This window comes from Eutrigla gurnardus (genome assembly GCF_963514095.1).
Source record: "Eutrigla gurnardus genome assembly, chromosome: 17".
NCBI classification, from domain to species: Eukaryota; Metazoa; Chordata; class Actinopteri; order Perciformes; family Triglidae; genus Eutrigla; species Eutrigla gurnardus.
The window spans coordinates 14777482-14789688 of NC_139928.1; the positions used below are offsets into that span (position 1 = coordinate 14777482).

The 12207-nt window shown below is 43.2% G+C and overlaps 1 protein-coding gene across 1 annotated transcript in view; it reads left to right on the plus strand.

Moving 5' to 3' along the window:
• The first annotated feature begins 1241 nt into the window (after window positions 1-1241).
• The window catches only part of slc45a4a (solute carrier family 45 member 4a), a 37619-nt gene continuing 26653 nt past the window's right edge, over window positions 1242-12207 (plus strand). Inside the window, exons 1-2 of the mRNA XM_084033055.1 lie at window positions 1242-1410; window positions 2743-2825. The gene's annotated coding sequence lies outside the window, so the exon portion shown is untranslated. The remainder of the gene's footprint in view (window positions 1411-2742; window positions 2826-12207) is intronic.

Genomic DNA, 12207 nt, shown 5'->3' on the forward strand with positions numbered 1-12207 from the left:
CTTGCTTGGAGGCAGAGTTATGCACCCTATAGGCTTTAAATGCTGCTGTATTTCAGCAGCGGAGCAGTTTACTGGACATGCCAGAACTGCACTCCTGTAAATCAGTGCGCTCTTTCTAAGCACACACCCACACACAAACACATATATATACACTTCAGTATTGTCAGACACTAATAGAAAGCTTAAATATGTGACACTTTAGTGCAAAACTTGCAGCATAGCATGCTTTTTGTTCACTTTGTCAACATTCTAAGTGGAGTCACTTGGTGTTTGTCTTCAACAGTCTACAAAATTTGATGAATAGCATTCGCACAAACAAAATACTAATCCAGTTTAAATGCTAAAAATGTTGGCCCTAATTAACATCATTGCTGACTTGTGTATCATCTAATAACGAAGTACTGAACTGCTCTGTTTTGTGATTCCCCCCTTGATCAGCTGTTTCCACCGGGGCATTCATGATCGATTATGGAGATGAAACAAGGTCTTGCAATTGAAAAGTGATGTATTAACATATGTGCAATTGTAATCTAATCTTGTAATAACTTGTTGTTGTTATGACCTCGTTGTTGTTGCAGTCTCTTGGTCATCATCAGTGCACACGCTCTCTTGTTATGAATATGCCGATAAGCGTGCTTGTTCATGTCCCATCATGGAGGCTACTGCTGCAGGTATTTATTTTTTTAATTATACGTTTTCACATACAATGAATTAGCCTTGTCAGTGTGCACGATATTTTCAAAGAATTAACAATAAACAATTAAGCCAAGTACTGCAATCAAGAACATTAATGTAAAAAAATGACACAAATGAAAAAAGAATCTTTATGCAGCCAAATATACACTGTAATATGTGTACAATAATATGTACAACTTTACAGTTAGTCAATTCATCTTGGCTTTACGTTTTTGTGTTGTTGTTTTTTTTTTGTGCTACTTTTTAATTGTGTTTTTTTATAATTTGCATATTGTTGTTTATATATTACTTATTATGCCTTGTTGGATGGTTTTGAATCTGAAAAGTAGACAACATCTGAAATATGAAGCAGAGTTAAAACTAGCCTATACTCAAATCAAGTACAAGTATTTGTAGCTTAGTACACGTACTTTCTGTAACTGAATGTGTTTTGTTTTTTTGGTGTTCACCTTTAAATGACAGCCTCTCCGCTCCTCTGCACAGTACCCATGTAGCTCCGCCCCTTTATGCAAACCAGGGCGTTACGTCGGCGGAAGCCAGCGCTGCGTCTCTTCTTCCGACAGCTATTCCTTTAAAGGCGTATTTAAAGCCCTGGCTTCAGTTGCAGGAGTAGCGGACAACCTTTGCAAGAGAAGCTGCCGCAGAGCCGAGCGACCGTCCGACCGCTCAGCGGACCACAAAACACGGAGCCAGCGGCTGACACGACCCGGCGAGGTGAGCTCGGTGTCCGCTCGCAACACCGGCGACGAGAGGGGGACGGGTATTAAACATTTTGTAACGGAGGGTGGTCTGCTCCGGCAGGCGAAATACACAGCATCTCAGGTTGCTGCTGCAGAGAGGAGCAGGAGGAGGAGGAGGTGGAGGAGGAGGAGGAGGCATTTACAGTAGTTTGTGTAGGCCTGTGTCAAAAACAAAAAAAAAGACAGGAGGAGGAGAGGCTTTTAGCTGCAGACAGCCTGGCACAGCTCATTATAAAGTCTTTCTAATGAGGGGTTCTGAATGGTGTTGTAACGCAGGTTTAACCAGACCGAAGAGGCTCATGGTGGCAGTGTTTTTTTTTGACAGGAGCTTCGTCTCCTCCATCGCAGCAGCATCTTCTGTGATGAACTAGGAAGCGGCTGTGTAGACTCACTCACCTGCCACCGTGTGTTTCATCAAAACAAACGAGCTGCTGCTATGTTTGGATTGGCACTTTATACCAATGGACACAATGTGAGGAGTTTCCCTGCTCGTGTCATCAGCTATTATCCATCCGTGTGTGCATCATCAGTGGCTGTGAGTGGTGCGTTTAAAGGTCAACGGTCGTGGGGTGTTGCTGCTCCTCAAACCTGCAGCTAGGGATGAAACGACTAAGAAATCCAGACTAAATTGGTCTGCATTCATTTTTAATGAATGGATTTTTTTGTGAATGTGAAAATGTGCTGGATTTAAATTGAATATATTTGGACAATTATGTAATAAGCGATTGTTGCAGTGATATATCTCCACAGAGTCATTGCTGTCGGATCACATTTAAAAGTGGTGTTTTATTTACCTGAGAGGACCTTTTAATGTACATGCATTTGGAACTATTTAACCTGCTGTTTCTGTCAGATATGTTTGAGGGATTTTACACACATTTCTGTGATAAATATCTTTGCCGGACAGCTGCAGCTCCCCCAGATTACTGGTGCAAAGGCAGTGATGGGAGAGAGACTTTACTAGTGTTTTGCTGGTTTGTGTGTCTGCTGGTTTATTGGCAGCTACTGATTTATTTGAATGCTCATGACGGAGAGTAAGAGAGGACGTGTGGTGTCGGGTGCTGTATTGATCCAATGCACTGCAGTCTACAATATATTATCATGTTGCCTTCCCTGATTCCACCTGATTCTAGTTTTTTGTAATTTCTTTTACAGGTTTTGCTGTTTTAATTTGTAATTTAGAACTTTTATTTTGTCATTGCGGTGCTTTTTGTAATGTCGTATTCATAACTACATAATTATAACCGTAGTGTGTTTGTGTTTGCTGTGCCCTAACTCTTTACTCTTTGTATTTGTGTGTGTTCAGGTACGACCGTAGGCCTTACGATTGCAGCCTGGACCAAAACGCCACTGTCTCAACGACATTTATGAAGCTTTCAAGGCCTTTTGGTGAGTCTCACCTGCATAAACACTTAACACCTGTTTCCTTTTTTAAAAGTTCCTCCTTGTGTCTGTTATTCTGCTGTTTGGTCGAGTTAAGCTGCACAATAACATGACAAAGTTCCCAAACACATGTTTGTGCTCTATTTTCCTTCAAGTCTACTTTGTTGTGTTGTGTTTTTTTTTTTATTCTACCTAAAACCACAACTGGCACAAGCAGAAAAATACAGAAATAGATGTACGATATGTGGTGATCTGATTGCGGTGTCCGTTTGGATCGGCCTGACAGGATTTTTCAAACACAGACGCACGCATTTGTACCGTTCGTGCTTCTTCCTTAAAAAAAAATCCCATTGCGTCTCTTTGTCCCGGCCCCATGCTGACGACGCGTCGCAGTGCAGTCTGGATTTAATGCATGAGACTGGCAGGTTCAGCTGAAGCGAAAGCAATCGACTTCCTCTTGATGAAATGTTTGCTGACTATCAAGTGGTGCCGAGTCAGCATCGGGTTATTACCTAGACACAACTGGTCACGAGCAGAGAGTCACATGAACACACACACACACACACACACACACACACACACACACACAGGCGCTTCATCGTACATATGCACACATCCACATACTGTTGATCATCTGCCCACATATTTGAATACACTGAATGCAAAACTGGATTAAAGATGTAAATAATGTCTTAATACGCTTCCTTTCATCCCAATTTGTAACGAGGATCATAACGACACGTTCCCTCCTTGATATAATTGGTGCGGTAGCTTTACTTTCAAAATGTATGTTTTCGAGGTCGTATCGAGCCTCACGAAACACACCACATATTCCAAGTTGTCTTTGGCATGTCTTGTTCAATACTGTGCTGTGAGCCAACACCAGTGTACTCACTGTGACTCCAGATCTGTTTGTTCTATGGTTTCCACACAGCATGATGTGGCTTGGGAGTCTCGGTGGGAGTCGACGCAACTGGCAGGTTCCTTTTTTTTTTTTCAAAACAAAAAGGGATCATGTTGTAACGAGATTTTAGATCGTGCTTATTGTTCCCCTGAGGTCCTCGCTAACTACCCGCTGGCATAGCTGTCTGCTAAAGGCCACACATACCGAACAAAATCTCCAAAATAAACATGAAGTAAACTAGTTAAACTAAGATTAGTCCATTGTGGTGAACTAGATAACATTTTAAGATGTTACTGGCCATTTGGACCAAAAGTGATGAATTTGATTCAGGCTGATGTGTTACACACACACACACACACACACACACACACACATACACGGCTGGCTTTGTATCCCGGGCCCTGATCCATTGTGTAGATAACCCACTTCCTAATGCTGTGAAGTTTTTGTACACAGACCTGAGAAAGAGAGAGAGAGGGGAAAGAAAAGAGTGAGCGAGTTTATTTTCCCACCTCTGATCAGAGGGCAAGACCGCCAACGTTTATGTTTATGTGTGACCGTGCGTGTGTGTGCGTGTGTGTGTGTTTGGCGTCTCACTTACATGGATGCCATCAATAGCCTCCTTTATCTTGACCAGATCTTCAACAGCTACAAATGCTGTTGTATTGTTTGAAGACACCGCGTGTGACATTCAAAGACCTGGCCCGGCCTTTCGCACGTCTGGGGGGTTGTTTACTTTCTAGGTGGGTAAAAACAAAGACGCCACACTGCTTAACATGGGTTGCTCTTATATTTGCAAAGTGATCCTCTCTGAACTTCTTCTTCAAACAGCAGAATAACATTGATGTCTAGGAAGGAGAGATTCATCAGCAGTTTTGTAGGTTTGCGTGTGTGTGTTGTTGGGAAGTTGTTTGTTTGTTTGTGTCGAGCATGGCTGGTTGGTTTTCTAGTGGAGGAGGACTTTTATCAAAGTCAATATCAGATGGCTGTCCTGTTCAGCCCTGACTTTGAGTCTGAGAACACACACACACACACACACACACACACACACACACACACACACACACACACACACACACACACGCACACACAGATGCTCTGTTTAGAAGTATAGAGAATTTCCATTTAGTTTGCATGCTCTGCTGTCATGACATTCTGCCCTTCCCACAATTTCTCTATTTTTCAAACCATTCCTTTCTTCTTCTGCTTTCTTGCTTGTGTATTACCTCCAATTTTGGCTTGAGCTCCATTGTTGCACAGTTTGTCCCAGGTGCAAAGATGCATGAAAAAACAGGCTGATATCCATGTTATCACCTGTGCATTTCAGAAACAGTGTAGAGTTTGTTCTCGACCTTGGATACAGCTTGGATCCACAGTGTCCGTTCTGTAGCTCTTCGGCACCAGTGTTGCCATTTATTTCTGCCAACCACGGTTTCCAAGGTCAGGCTGAACTTCTAAGCGAACATGGACGTGACGTTCCCAGAAAGAGCTCAGGAAAACAGGGATTTAACTCTTTGGCAACATGGGCAAACTCCATCTGCTGAGAGTCATGTGATATGCTTGATGGTTTGTTAACAGTTTTGAGCATTCTATATGCATTTTCTGTGATATGGTGCTGTGATGTCAGAAAAGAGTACATACAGCTTCAGTACAGAACCACACAGGCTCCCTATGGAAAGTGTGTCCTTGAATTAGTACTTCATTTTAGTTGCATGTGTTTTGGTATCATACATTAAACTGGTAATTGTATTATATTTATTCCATATGCATTTTATTGCCATTTGGAGATTTGAATGCTCAGCAGAGCTCCTAAAATCGTTCCCATTGCTCTTTTAAACTGCAAAAAAAGCATCAGAAGTTATGGTTGAGGTCATGTAGTTTGACCTCTGTGGTTGATTTTAACCCTCCGTCAGTTGTGAAACATCTGCATTTTGAGCCATGAAAGTGTTTTCAAAGTCATCTCATCCTGCATTTGAAATGTCAGTCTTGAATCAAGTAATGAAACTTGTTTCTTGAGGCATCTCTTTGGGTTCCGTCCAATCATTTACCCATCTTCACTGACTCATCCTGTCCCAGGACAAACTGATGTCCCGCTTTTCAATTAAATTAGCAGAAACTGACTGGATGCCAGAGATGACTGCCAGGGAATCAGATTTGCTTTGTGTGGAGCATCTCTGGTCGCCTCGAGGCCACACACTTATCTCCCTCTTTTATTTGCTTATTTGACCTTTTCATATGTTGACGTGTGGCATGCATGACAAATCCGACATGGCATATTGACACAAAAAGTAAATGCCTGTAAAATCTTAGGACTTCATCACCTTGATTAAAAACAAATCAATCAAAAAGGCAAACATGTCTATCACTGTTTCCTGTTGCCATAGTTGACCTCCTCAAATCGCTTGTTTTGTTAACACTTCAAAATCCAAACATATAGGTTATTACTTATGAGAGACTGAAACCAGCAGAGCAAGTACAGGTTGTCGGGTTTCTTGGGTGATGGAGGAGAAATGATAACTGTCTGTGTGCCAGTAATGCCATTAGCAATACGGCACTCACAGTAATGGACAACACACATTAGAGCTGTTTATCGTAATACAGAGGAAGAACAGTCTGCAACCTCAAGGACTGAAAAGTGAAGCCTAATCCGAAGTGCCTCAATACTGGCATTCTCTCTAATATCCTGCAGGGGGCTCTGCAATTTATTGTGGGTTTGTAGATCAGTAAAGTATTAAAATCCCAGTCGGCAAGTCCGGCGGATCGAGGTCAACTCTCACGCTCCTCCCCCACAACCACCGAGCTCCTTCCCCTCGACTCCGTGCCCTTTGAAACCCCTCAGATCACACCACCTTTGAAACGCGGGTCCGATGTTGACTCTGGTTTTATAACGGGCACCGTCGCAATCTTTTTTTTTCCCTTCTTTTCCACCGGTGTTTTCTTTTCCTTGGTTGTTTTGGACCTCCTCTTTACGGTTTTTAACCGAGGAATTGTGGAAGATTGTTGCTACTTCCCTCCGCCTCCCCCCTGTGATAGTGGTACGACCCAAGGGGGGAGGGGCTCTGTGTGCACGTACACAGCCCTGCGTGCTGATTGGACAGGATGATCAGGGCTCTGTTTTTTTTTGCAAAACAAACAACAGGCTCTACACGTAGAGGCGCGTTTTTTTTTTTTCTAAAACCGGATGATTCATGTTGTTCTATCGGAGCGTAGTGTCGGCTTCGGTGAATATGATCAAAAAAATTTTGCCTACTGGGACTTTAATATACCACCAATACTAAGTCTTCAATACTAAAAAACAAATCATTCTCAGGTTAGACCACATTTTGGACAATGGTGTTGGCGTTGGTTGTGTCTAACTGCAGGCGATTAAAATGTGGATAACAGAGCATACAAGGTAGAGAATAGTAAATAATTCCATACATCATGTTTGCAGAAGTCAGACTGAATTCTTGTGTTGATGTTCCACATGTGCTTCAAAGGAACAACTGAACAGCAAGTATTTTAGTTTAATCACATCAACATTATATCAGACCGTTGACATTATCTTAACACAAACCGCGAAGTTTACGATAGTAGTCCATCAAGCACTGCAATAAATGACTTTTTGTTTTTTCACCAGCTTATAACAGGAAATGATAAGAGAACAAAATGTTGCAACAAAATTAAATTAAATGTTACTGCAATAATAATATGAAGATTTCCTTCGGTATCATATCGTGACTGCTGCAGGGACAGTTTGTTTGCATGCCGATTGACAAGTGTTTTGTTGCAGCCAGTAGGCCTTTATCAGCATCAAGCATATGAGGTTGTGTGTGTAGATGTGGGCGTGTGTGTGTGTGTGTGTGTGTGTGTGTGTGTGTGTGTGTGTGTGTGTGTGTGTGTGTGTGTGTGTGTGTGTCAGCTCGACTGTGGAATATTCCATTAGACGTGTGGCCGGGTTGACTTATTATCTCGACATCTCGTGCCATCCCGAACAAGTCGGCCCAGGCAGTTATAATTATTTCTGGCTTGCTGTCAAACTATTTGGTGCACAATAATGTTTGTATACGGGATGAAACCACCAGTTTTTATTGGTACGTCAGCGTTTAGCTGCTTGAGCATGAGCAGCTATGTGTTTGTTAGTGAGGTTTCCACTGACTTAGAGAGTAGCTTAGGTTTATATTTTTGTTCAGAGAGAGGCCAAATAAAAGGATGTGACAAACAGGCGGTGGTTGCGTGTGATGGCTGAAAAGAAAAAAAAAAAAACCCACACCCATAAATGATGACATTCAATGAAGTAGATGCATGCTGCTGTTTTTTTTTCTATCTCCTCTTTGGCTTGCTGCTCACTTGTGAAATTAAAACCTGCATACAAACGAACGTACACCAGCACATACACAGCCCCTTGAGAACCCCCTCCCCCCCCCCCCGGGTCAGAGAGACAGGATGCAGGTGGGGGGTGAGTAATCTGATGTTGGGTAGTGGGGGTACTGTAGTCAGAAGGGGCACAGATGAGATTTGTGTGTGTGTGTGTGTGTGTGTGTGTGTGTGTGTGTGTGTGTGTGTGTGTGTGCGTTAGTCTATCAGGCTGACACACAGCCAGTAACATGACTCCGGTGTAGAAGTAGGCCAAGGCTGCTGTCAGCAGCTTGTCAAAACCTTGGGATATCCAGCATCAAACAGTCAGAACTGCAGGATTTTTTTTGTTTTTTACATCATAGGAGTCTGTGATCATTACGTGTTGGCATGCGAGTCGTGAAACCAAAAGCTTCTGGGTCAGCAGATTATATAAAAACCATACTAAATCTATGAGACACTAGAAACTTGCATTGACACCAACTGTCTAGACGTGCTCAGATAAGCAGGCAGCGCGTTGAAATAACGATGTGTTTGTTTGTGTGTGGCCTCCACAGACAGGCCAGTCTGTGTATATGATTTGTGGCCGCTTTGAAGTCTGGAGTTCTGCCGTTACCATCTTTGTAGCCACGCCCCTAAATTAATTTATTGCGAGTGTTTAAAAAAAAAAAAACTGCGATCAAATTCTATGTCCCATCCCTACCAATGATGTTCTATGAACCTCTGGTCACCTTTACCCTGTCTTGACATGAGGCTCTGAGTGCTATCTAGCTAGCCTATTAGCCAGGGCTAAAAATAAACACTAGGATGACTGTGCTATTATTGGCTGCAAAGCTAGCCGACACAACACACAGCAGAGTCCTCTCCTCACCACATTTCAAATGCCTGGTGTTCAAGTTAAATAACTGTAACCGTCAATATGTATCCCAACGCCTTAAGTCTCATTAGACCCGATCAACCTGCCTATCACGTGACTGACTGCCGTTAAGGAGTTGCCCATGCTCCCAAACAATGTCAGCATTGTGTTGCCTTGTCATGTTGTCAGCCTCGATGAGAGTCAGGTGAGCAAAAGCATTAAAAGATCTGTTTTGAGAGGAGACAGCTGTGAGGTTCAGGTGAGGTCGAGATTGGAGATTTATTAAGGGCATCGTAAATGTTTTGATATAAGGGCATGCGTGTGTGTGTGTGTGTGTGAGTGTGTGTGTGAGTAAGATATGGAGTACACAGCAGGTATATTATGTCATATTCATACCGGCCTGTATAGTGATGTAAGCTCTGTGTTATGGAGTAAGGGATTTGCCATTGACACTCCTGCACGTTGGTACACATGTGCCCCCCCCCCCAACTCTCTGCACTGCAGCAGCATTGCACCATAATGCACACATCCAGTTTGTTTACCCCCCCCCCCCCCTCCCTCTATGTAGTACTTATCCCTGCCATCTGCTTCCCAAAGCTGGGAATATGGTTATATTTCATGGGAATATAACAGCATGGGAATGTTGATGTGTTGATTTGCAGTTAGCAGCCCGTGTGTTTACAGGTTTCTCTCTGTGGGTATAGATGTTTAGGAACTGTGTGTGTGTGTGTGTGTGTGTGTTCATGAAGGAGTCTCTCTATCTCTCTCTCTCTCACACACACACACACACACACACACACACACACACACACACACACACACACAGACGGACACACAAAGCATTGAATGCTATCTGATTATAGGTACATGCACACATAGCACCAGTCAGTTGCCCCGTTGTTTCTGTGTGTTTGTGCATGTGTCTGTAACATGAGCCCGGCTTATATAGAATTTCACCTCAGCGTTTCTGGGAGGCAAACTAAACAACGTACAGTCTCGCGTGAGAGCCGAGAGGGAAGGGAAGGTGAGGGGAGCTGAAGAGGACGGGGTTGAAGCAGAGGGAGAGGAGGACTGCCTGTGTCTTGGAGATCAACACACACACACACACACACACACACACACACACACACACTTTCTGAATCTGTGAATAAACACGGAACACATGTAACCCACGTCTATTTTGAGTGAGTGTTAATTCTTATGCCACCAGACCAGATTACCTGCAACACAAGGCAATCAGGACAATCTCGGCCGTCTCACTTCCTCCCTCTCCACTTCCTCCGCCGTCTTCTTCTACTTCTTCTTCTTCTTCTACTTCTTCTTCTTCTTCTTCTTCTTCTTCTTCTTCTTCCTTTTGCAGCTGCAAGCCTGATCATGTACGCAACATGTGCAGTATTGGTATGCAGTGACTTGAATTGTTGTGTTTTTTTTACGCTTTTAGATACCCTTAAGGTGACTCATTTCTGTCAAGTTGATTCTGCACACACACACACGCACACACAGAGACCACATACCAGAAACCAGCGTCTTGTTACACCACAAGCAGACTGATGTTGAAATGAATAGTGCTGCAGAAAATGTGACACTGGCATCTCATAGCTCCCCAGTGATATACATACAGTATATGCAACCAGATGACATTATTTCCTGTCTCTTCTGCATCTGCGCTGCTCTGTGTTCCACCTGAAGGGGGTTCTTGGGTTTCACAGATGACCTTGCTCGCAAAATACTCTCATGTGGAACCAAGTCGAGCACCAGATCGGGTCTCCGGGTCACCGGGTCTGCGTTTGCAGACTCTTTCACAACAACAAAAACACTTCTTTTCACTCTCTCTCACGCTCTGAGGTGCACACAAACATTAATCGACCAGAGCAGTATGTGAACTTGATCCTGGGGTCTTGAGCCTTGTAATCTATATGCAGCTATATGGGTCAGTGCTATGCTGAGAGTCATATTCGTTGCATGTTGACGTGTGTGACACCACAGTTAATGTCTGGATAACCATGGCGATGAGGACCGACACACGGCGACTCACTAACAGATTCACATAGATTGATTTTCTGCTGGAATGAATGATCAAAAATGAAGAAATTTCATAAACTGTACATTTTTTTTCTGCCCATTTGAGGATACAAGTCTATTTTAGGGAAAATATCTCTTCCATATCTTCTTCCAATCTCAATCCTGCTTCTCCCCCCTTTTTTGTGCCTTTCTCGTCCACTTGTTTTTCTCTTTCTAATTCAACCCCGTCCTCTCCACCTCTCCTCACCTTCCCTTCCCTCTCGCCCTCTCGCCCTCTCGGCTCTCACGTGAAACTGTCCGTTGTTTATTTTCATACTCATGCTCATGTTACATGACACACGCACCAACACAAACACACAGAAACAATCTGTCTATGAGATCAGGTGCAAACAAACTGGACAACAATATTGTAGTTCAAAATAGCAATACTTAAAACTTACTTTATAATTATACAAAATGTCCTGACCAGAATTCATCCAGTCTATTATTACTTTTTTAAAGTAAATCCACTGGAAGCTCATTCCATGCTTTTAAACCGCAAAGTTGTTTTTTTGGGGCTTTTCAGAGACATTTGTCGTTGTTAGCATGTTGTGACACGTCTCGCCTTTCGAAGCGTTTTTCCAGTGTGCTTCAGCACATCGTGTTCTCTCCCGGGCCATCGGAGGGAGGTTGTGGTGTTCTTTCTGTGGCCGTCCTGTAATTATAACAGAATTTAGAGTTTTACTCTGTGTGTACTTTTTATGTACATATGAGCGGCTGTAAACAGAGGGGCTAGTTATGTAATTTGCTGCAGTGTGTGTGAAGTCAGGTGAGGAGGGGGCGCTCTCTCTCTCTCTCTCTGTGTGTGTGTGTGTGTGTGTGTGTGTGTGTATAAAATATGCATGACCATCTTGAGTGCATCATAAATGTTAATAGACATGTGAGAGCTCTGAAAATAGAGAGGAGAGATGAACCATAGAAAGTAAGAAATGGTGCGGACGGATAAATATTTTCAACGTCCGGCTGTCTTTCTCTGTATCTTCTCACTCTTCCCCTCACCTTTTCTTCCTCCGTCTAACTTCCCTCGATCTCTTATTCCTCCCGTCTTCCACCTGTTCAAGCCCTGCATCCTCCCCTCCCTCCTTTCCTCATTTATTTTGCCCTCCCTGGTTTTCTTTCCCAATCTCCCCCTAAGAGGCTTGATGAGGGTCTTAGCACTGTTACGATGTGTGTGTGTGTCGTTCACATGGCAAGCATTAGTGTGTACGAAACGTGCCGTCTCCATGGGTTCT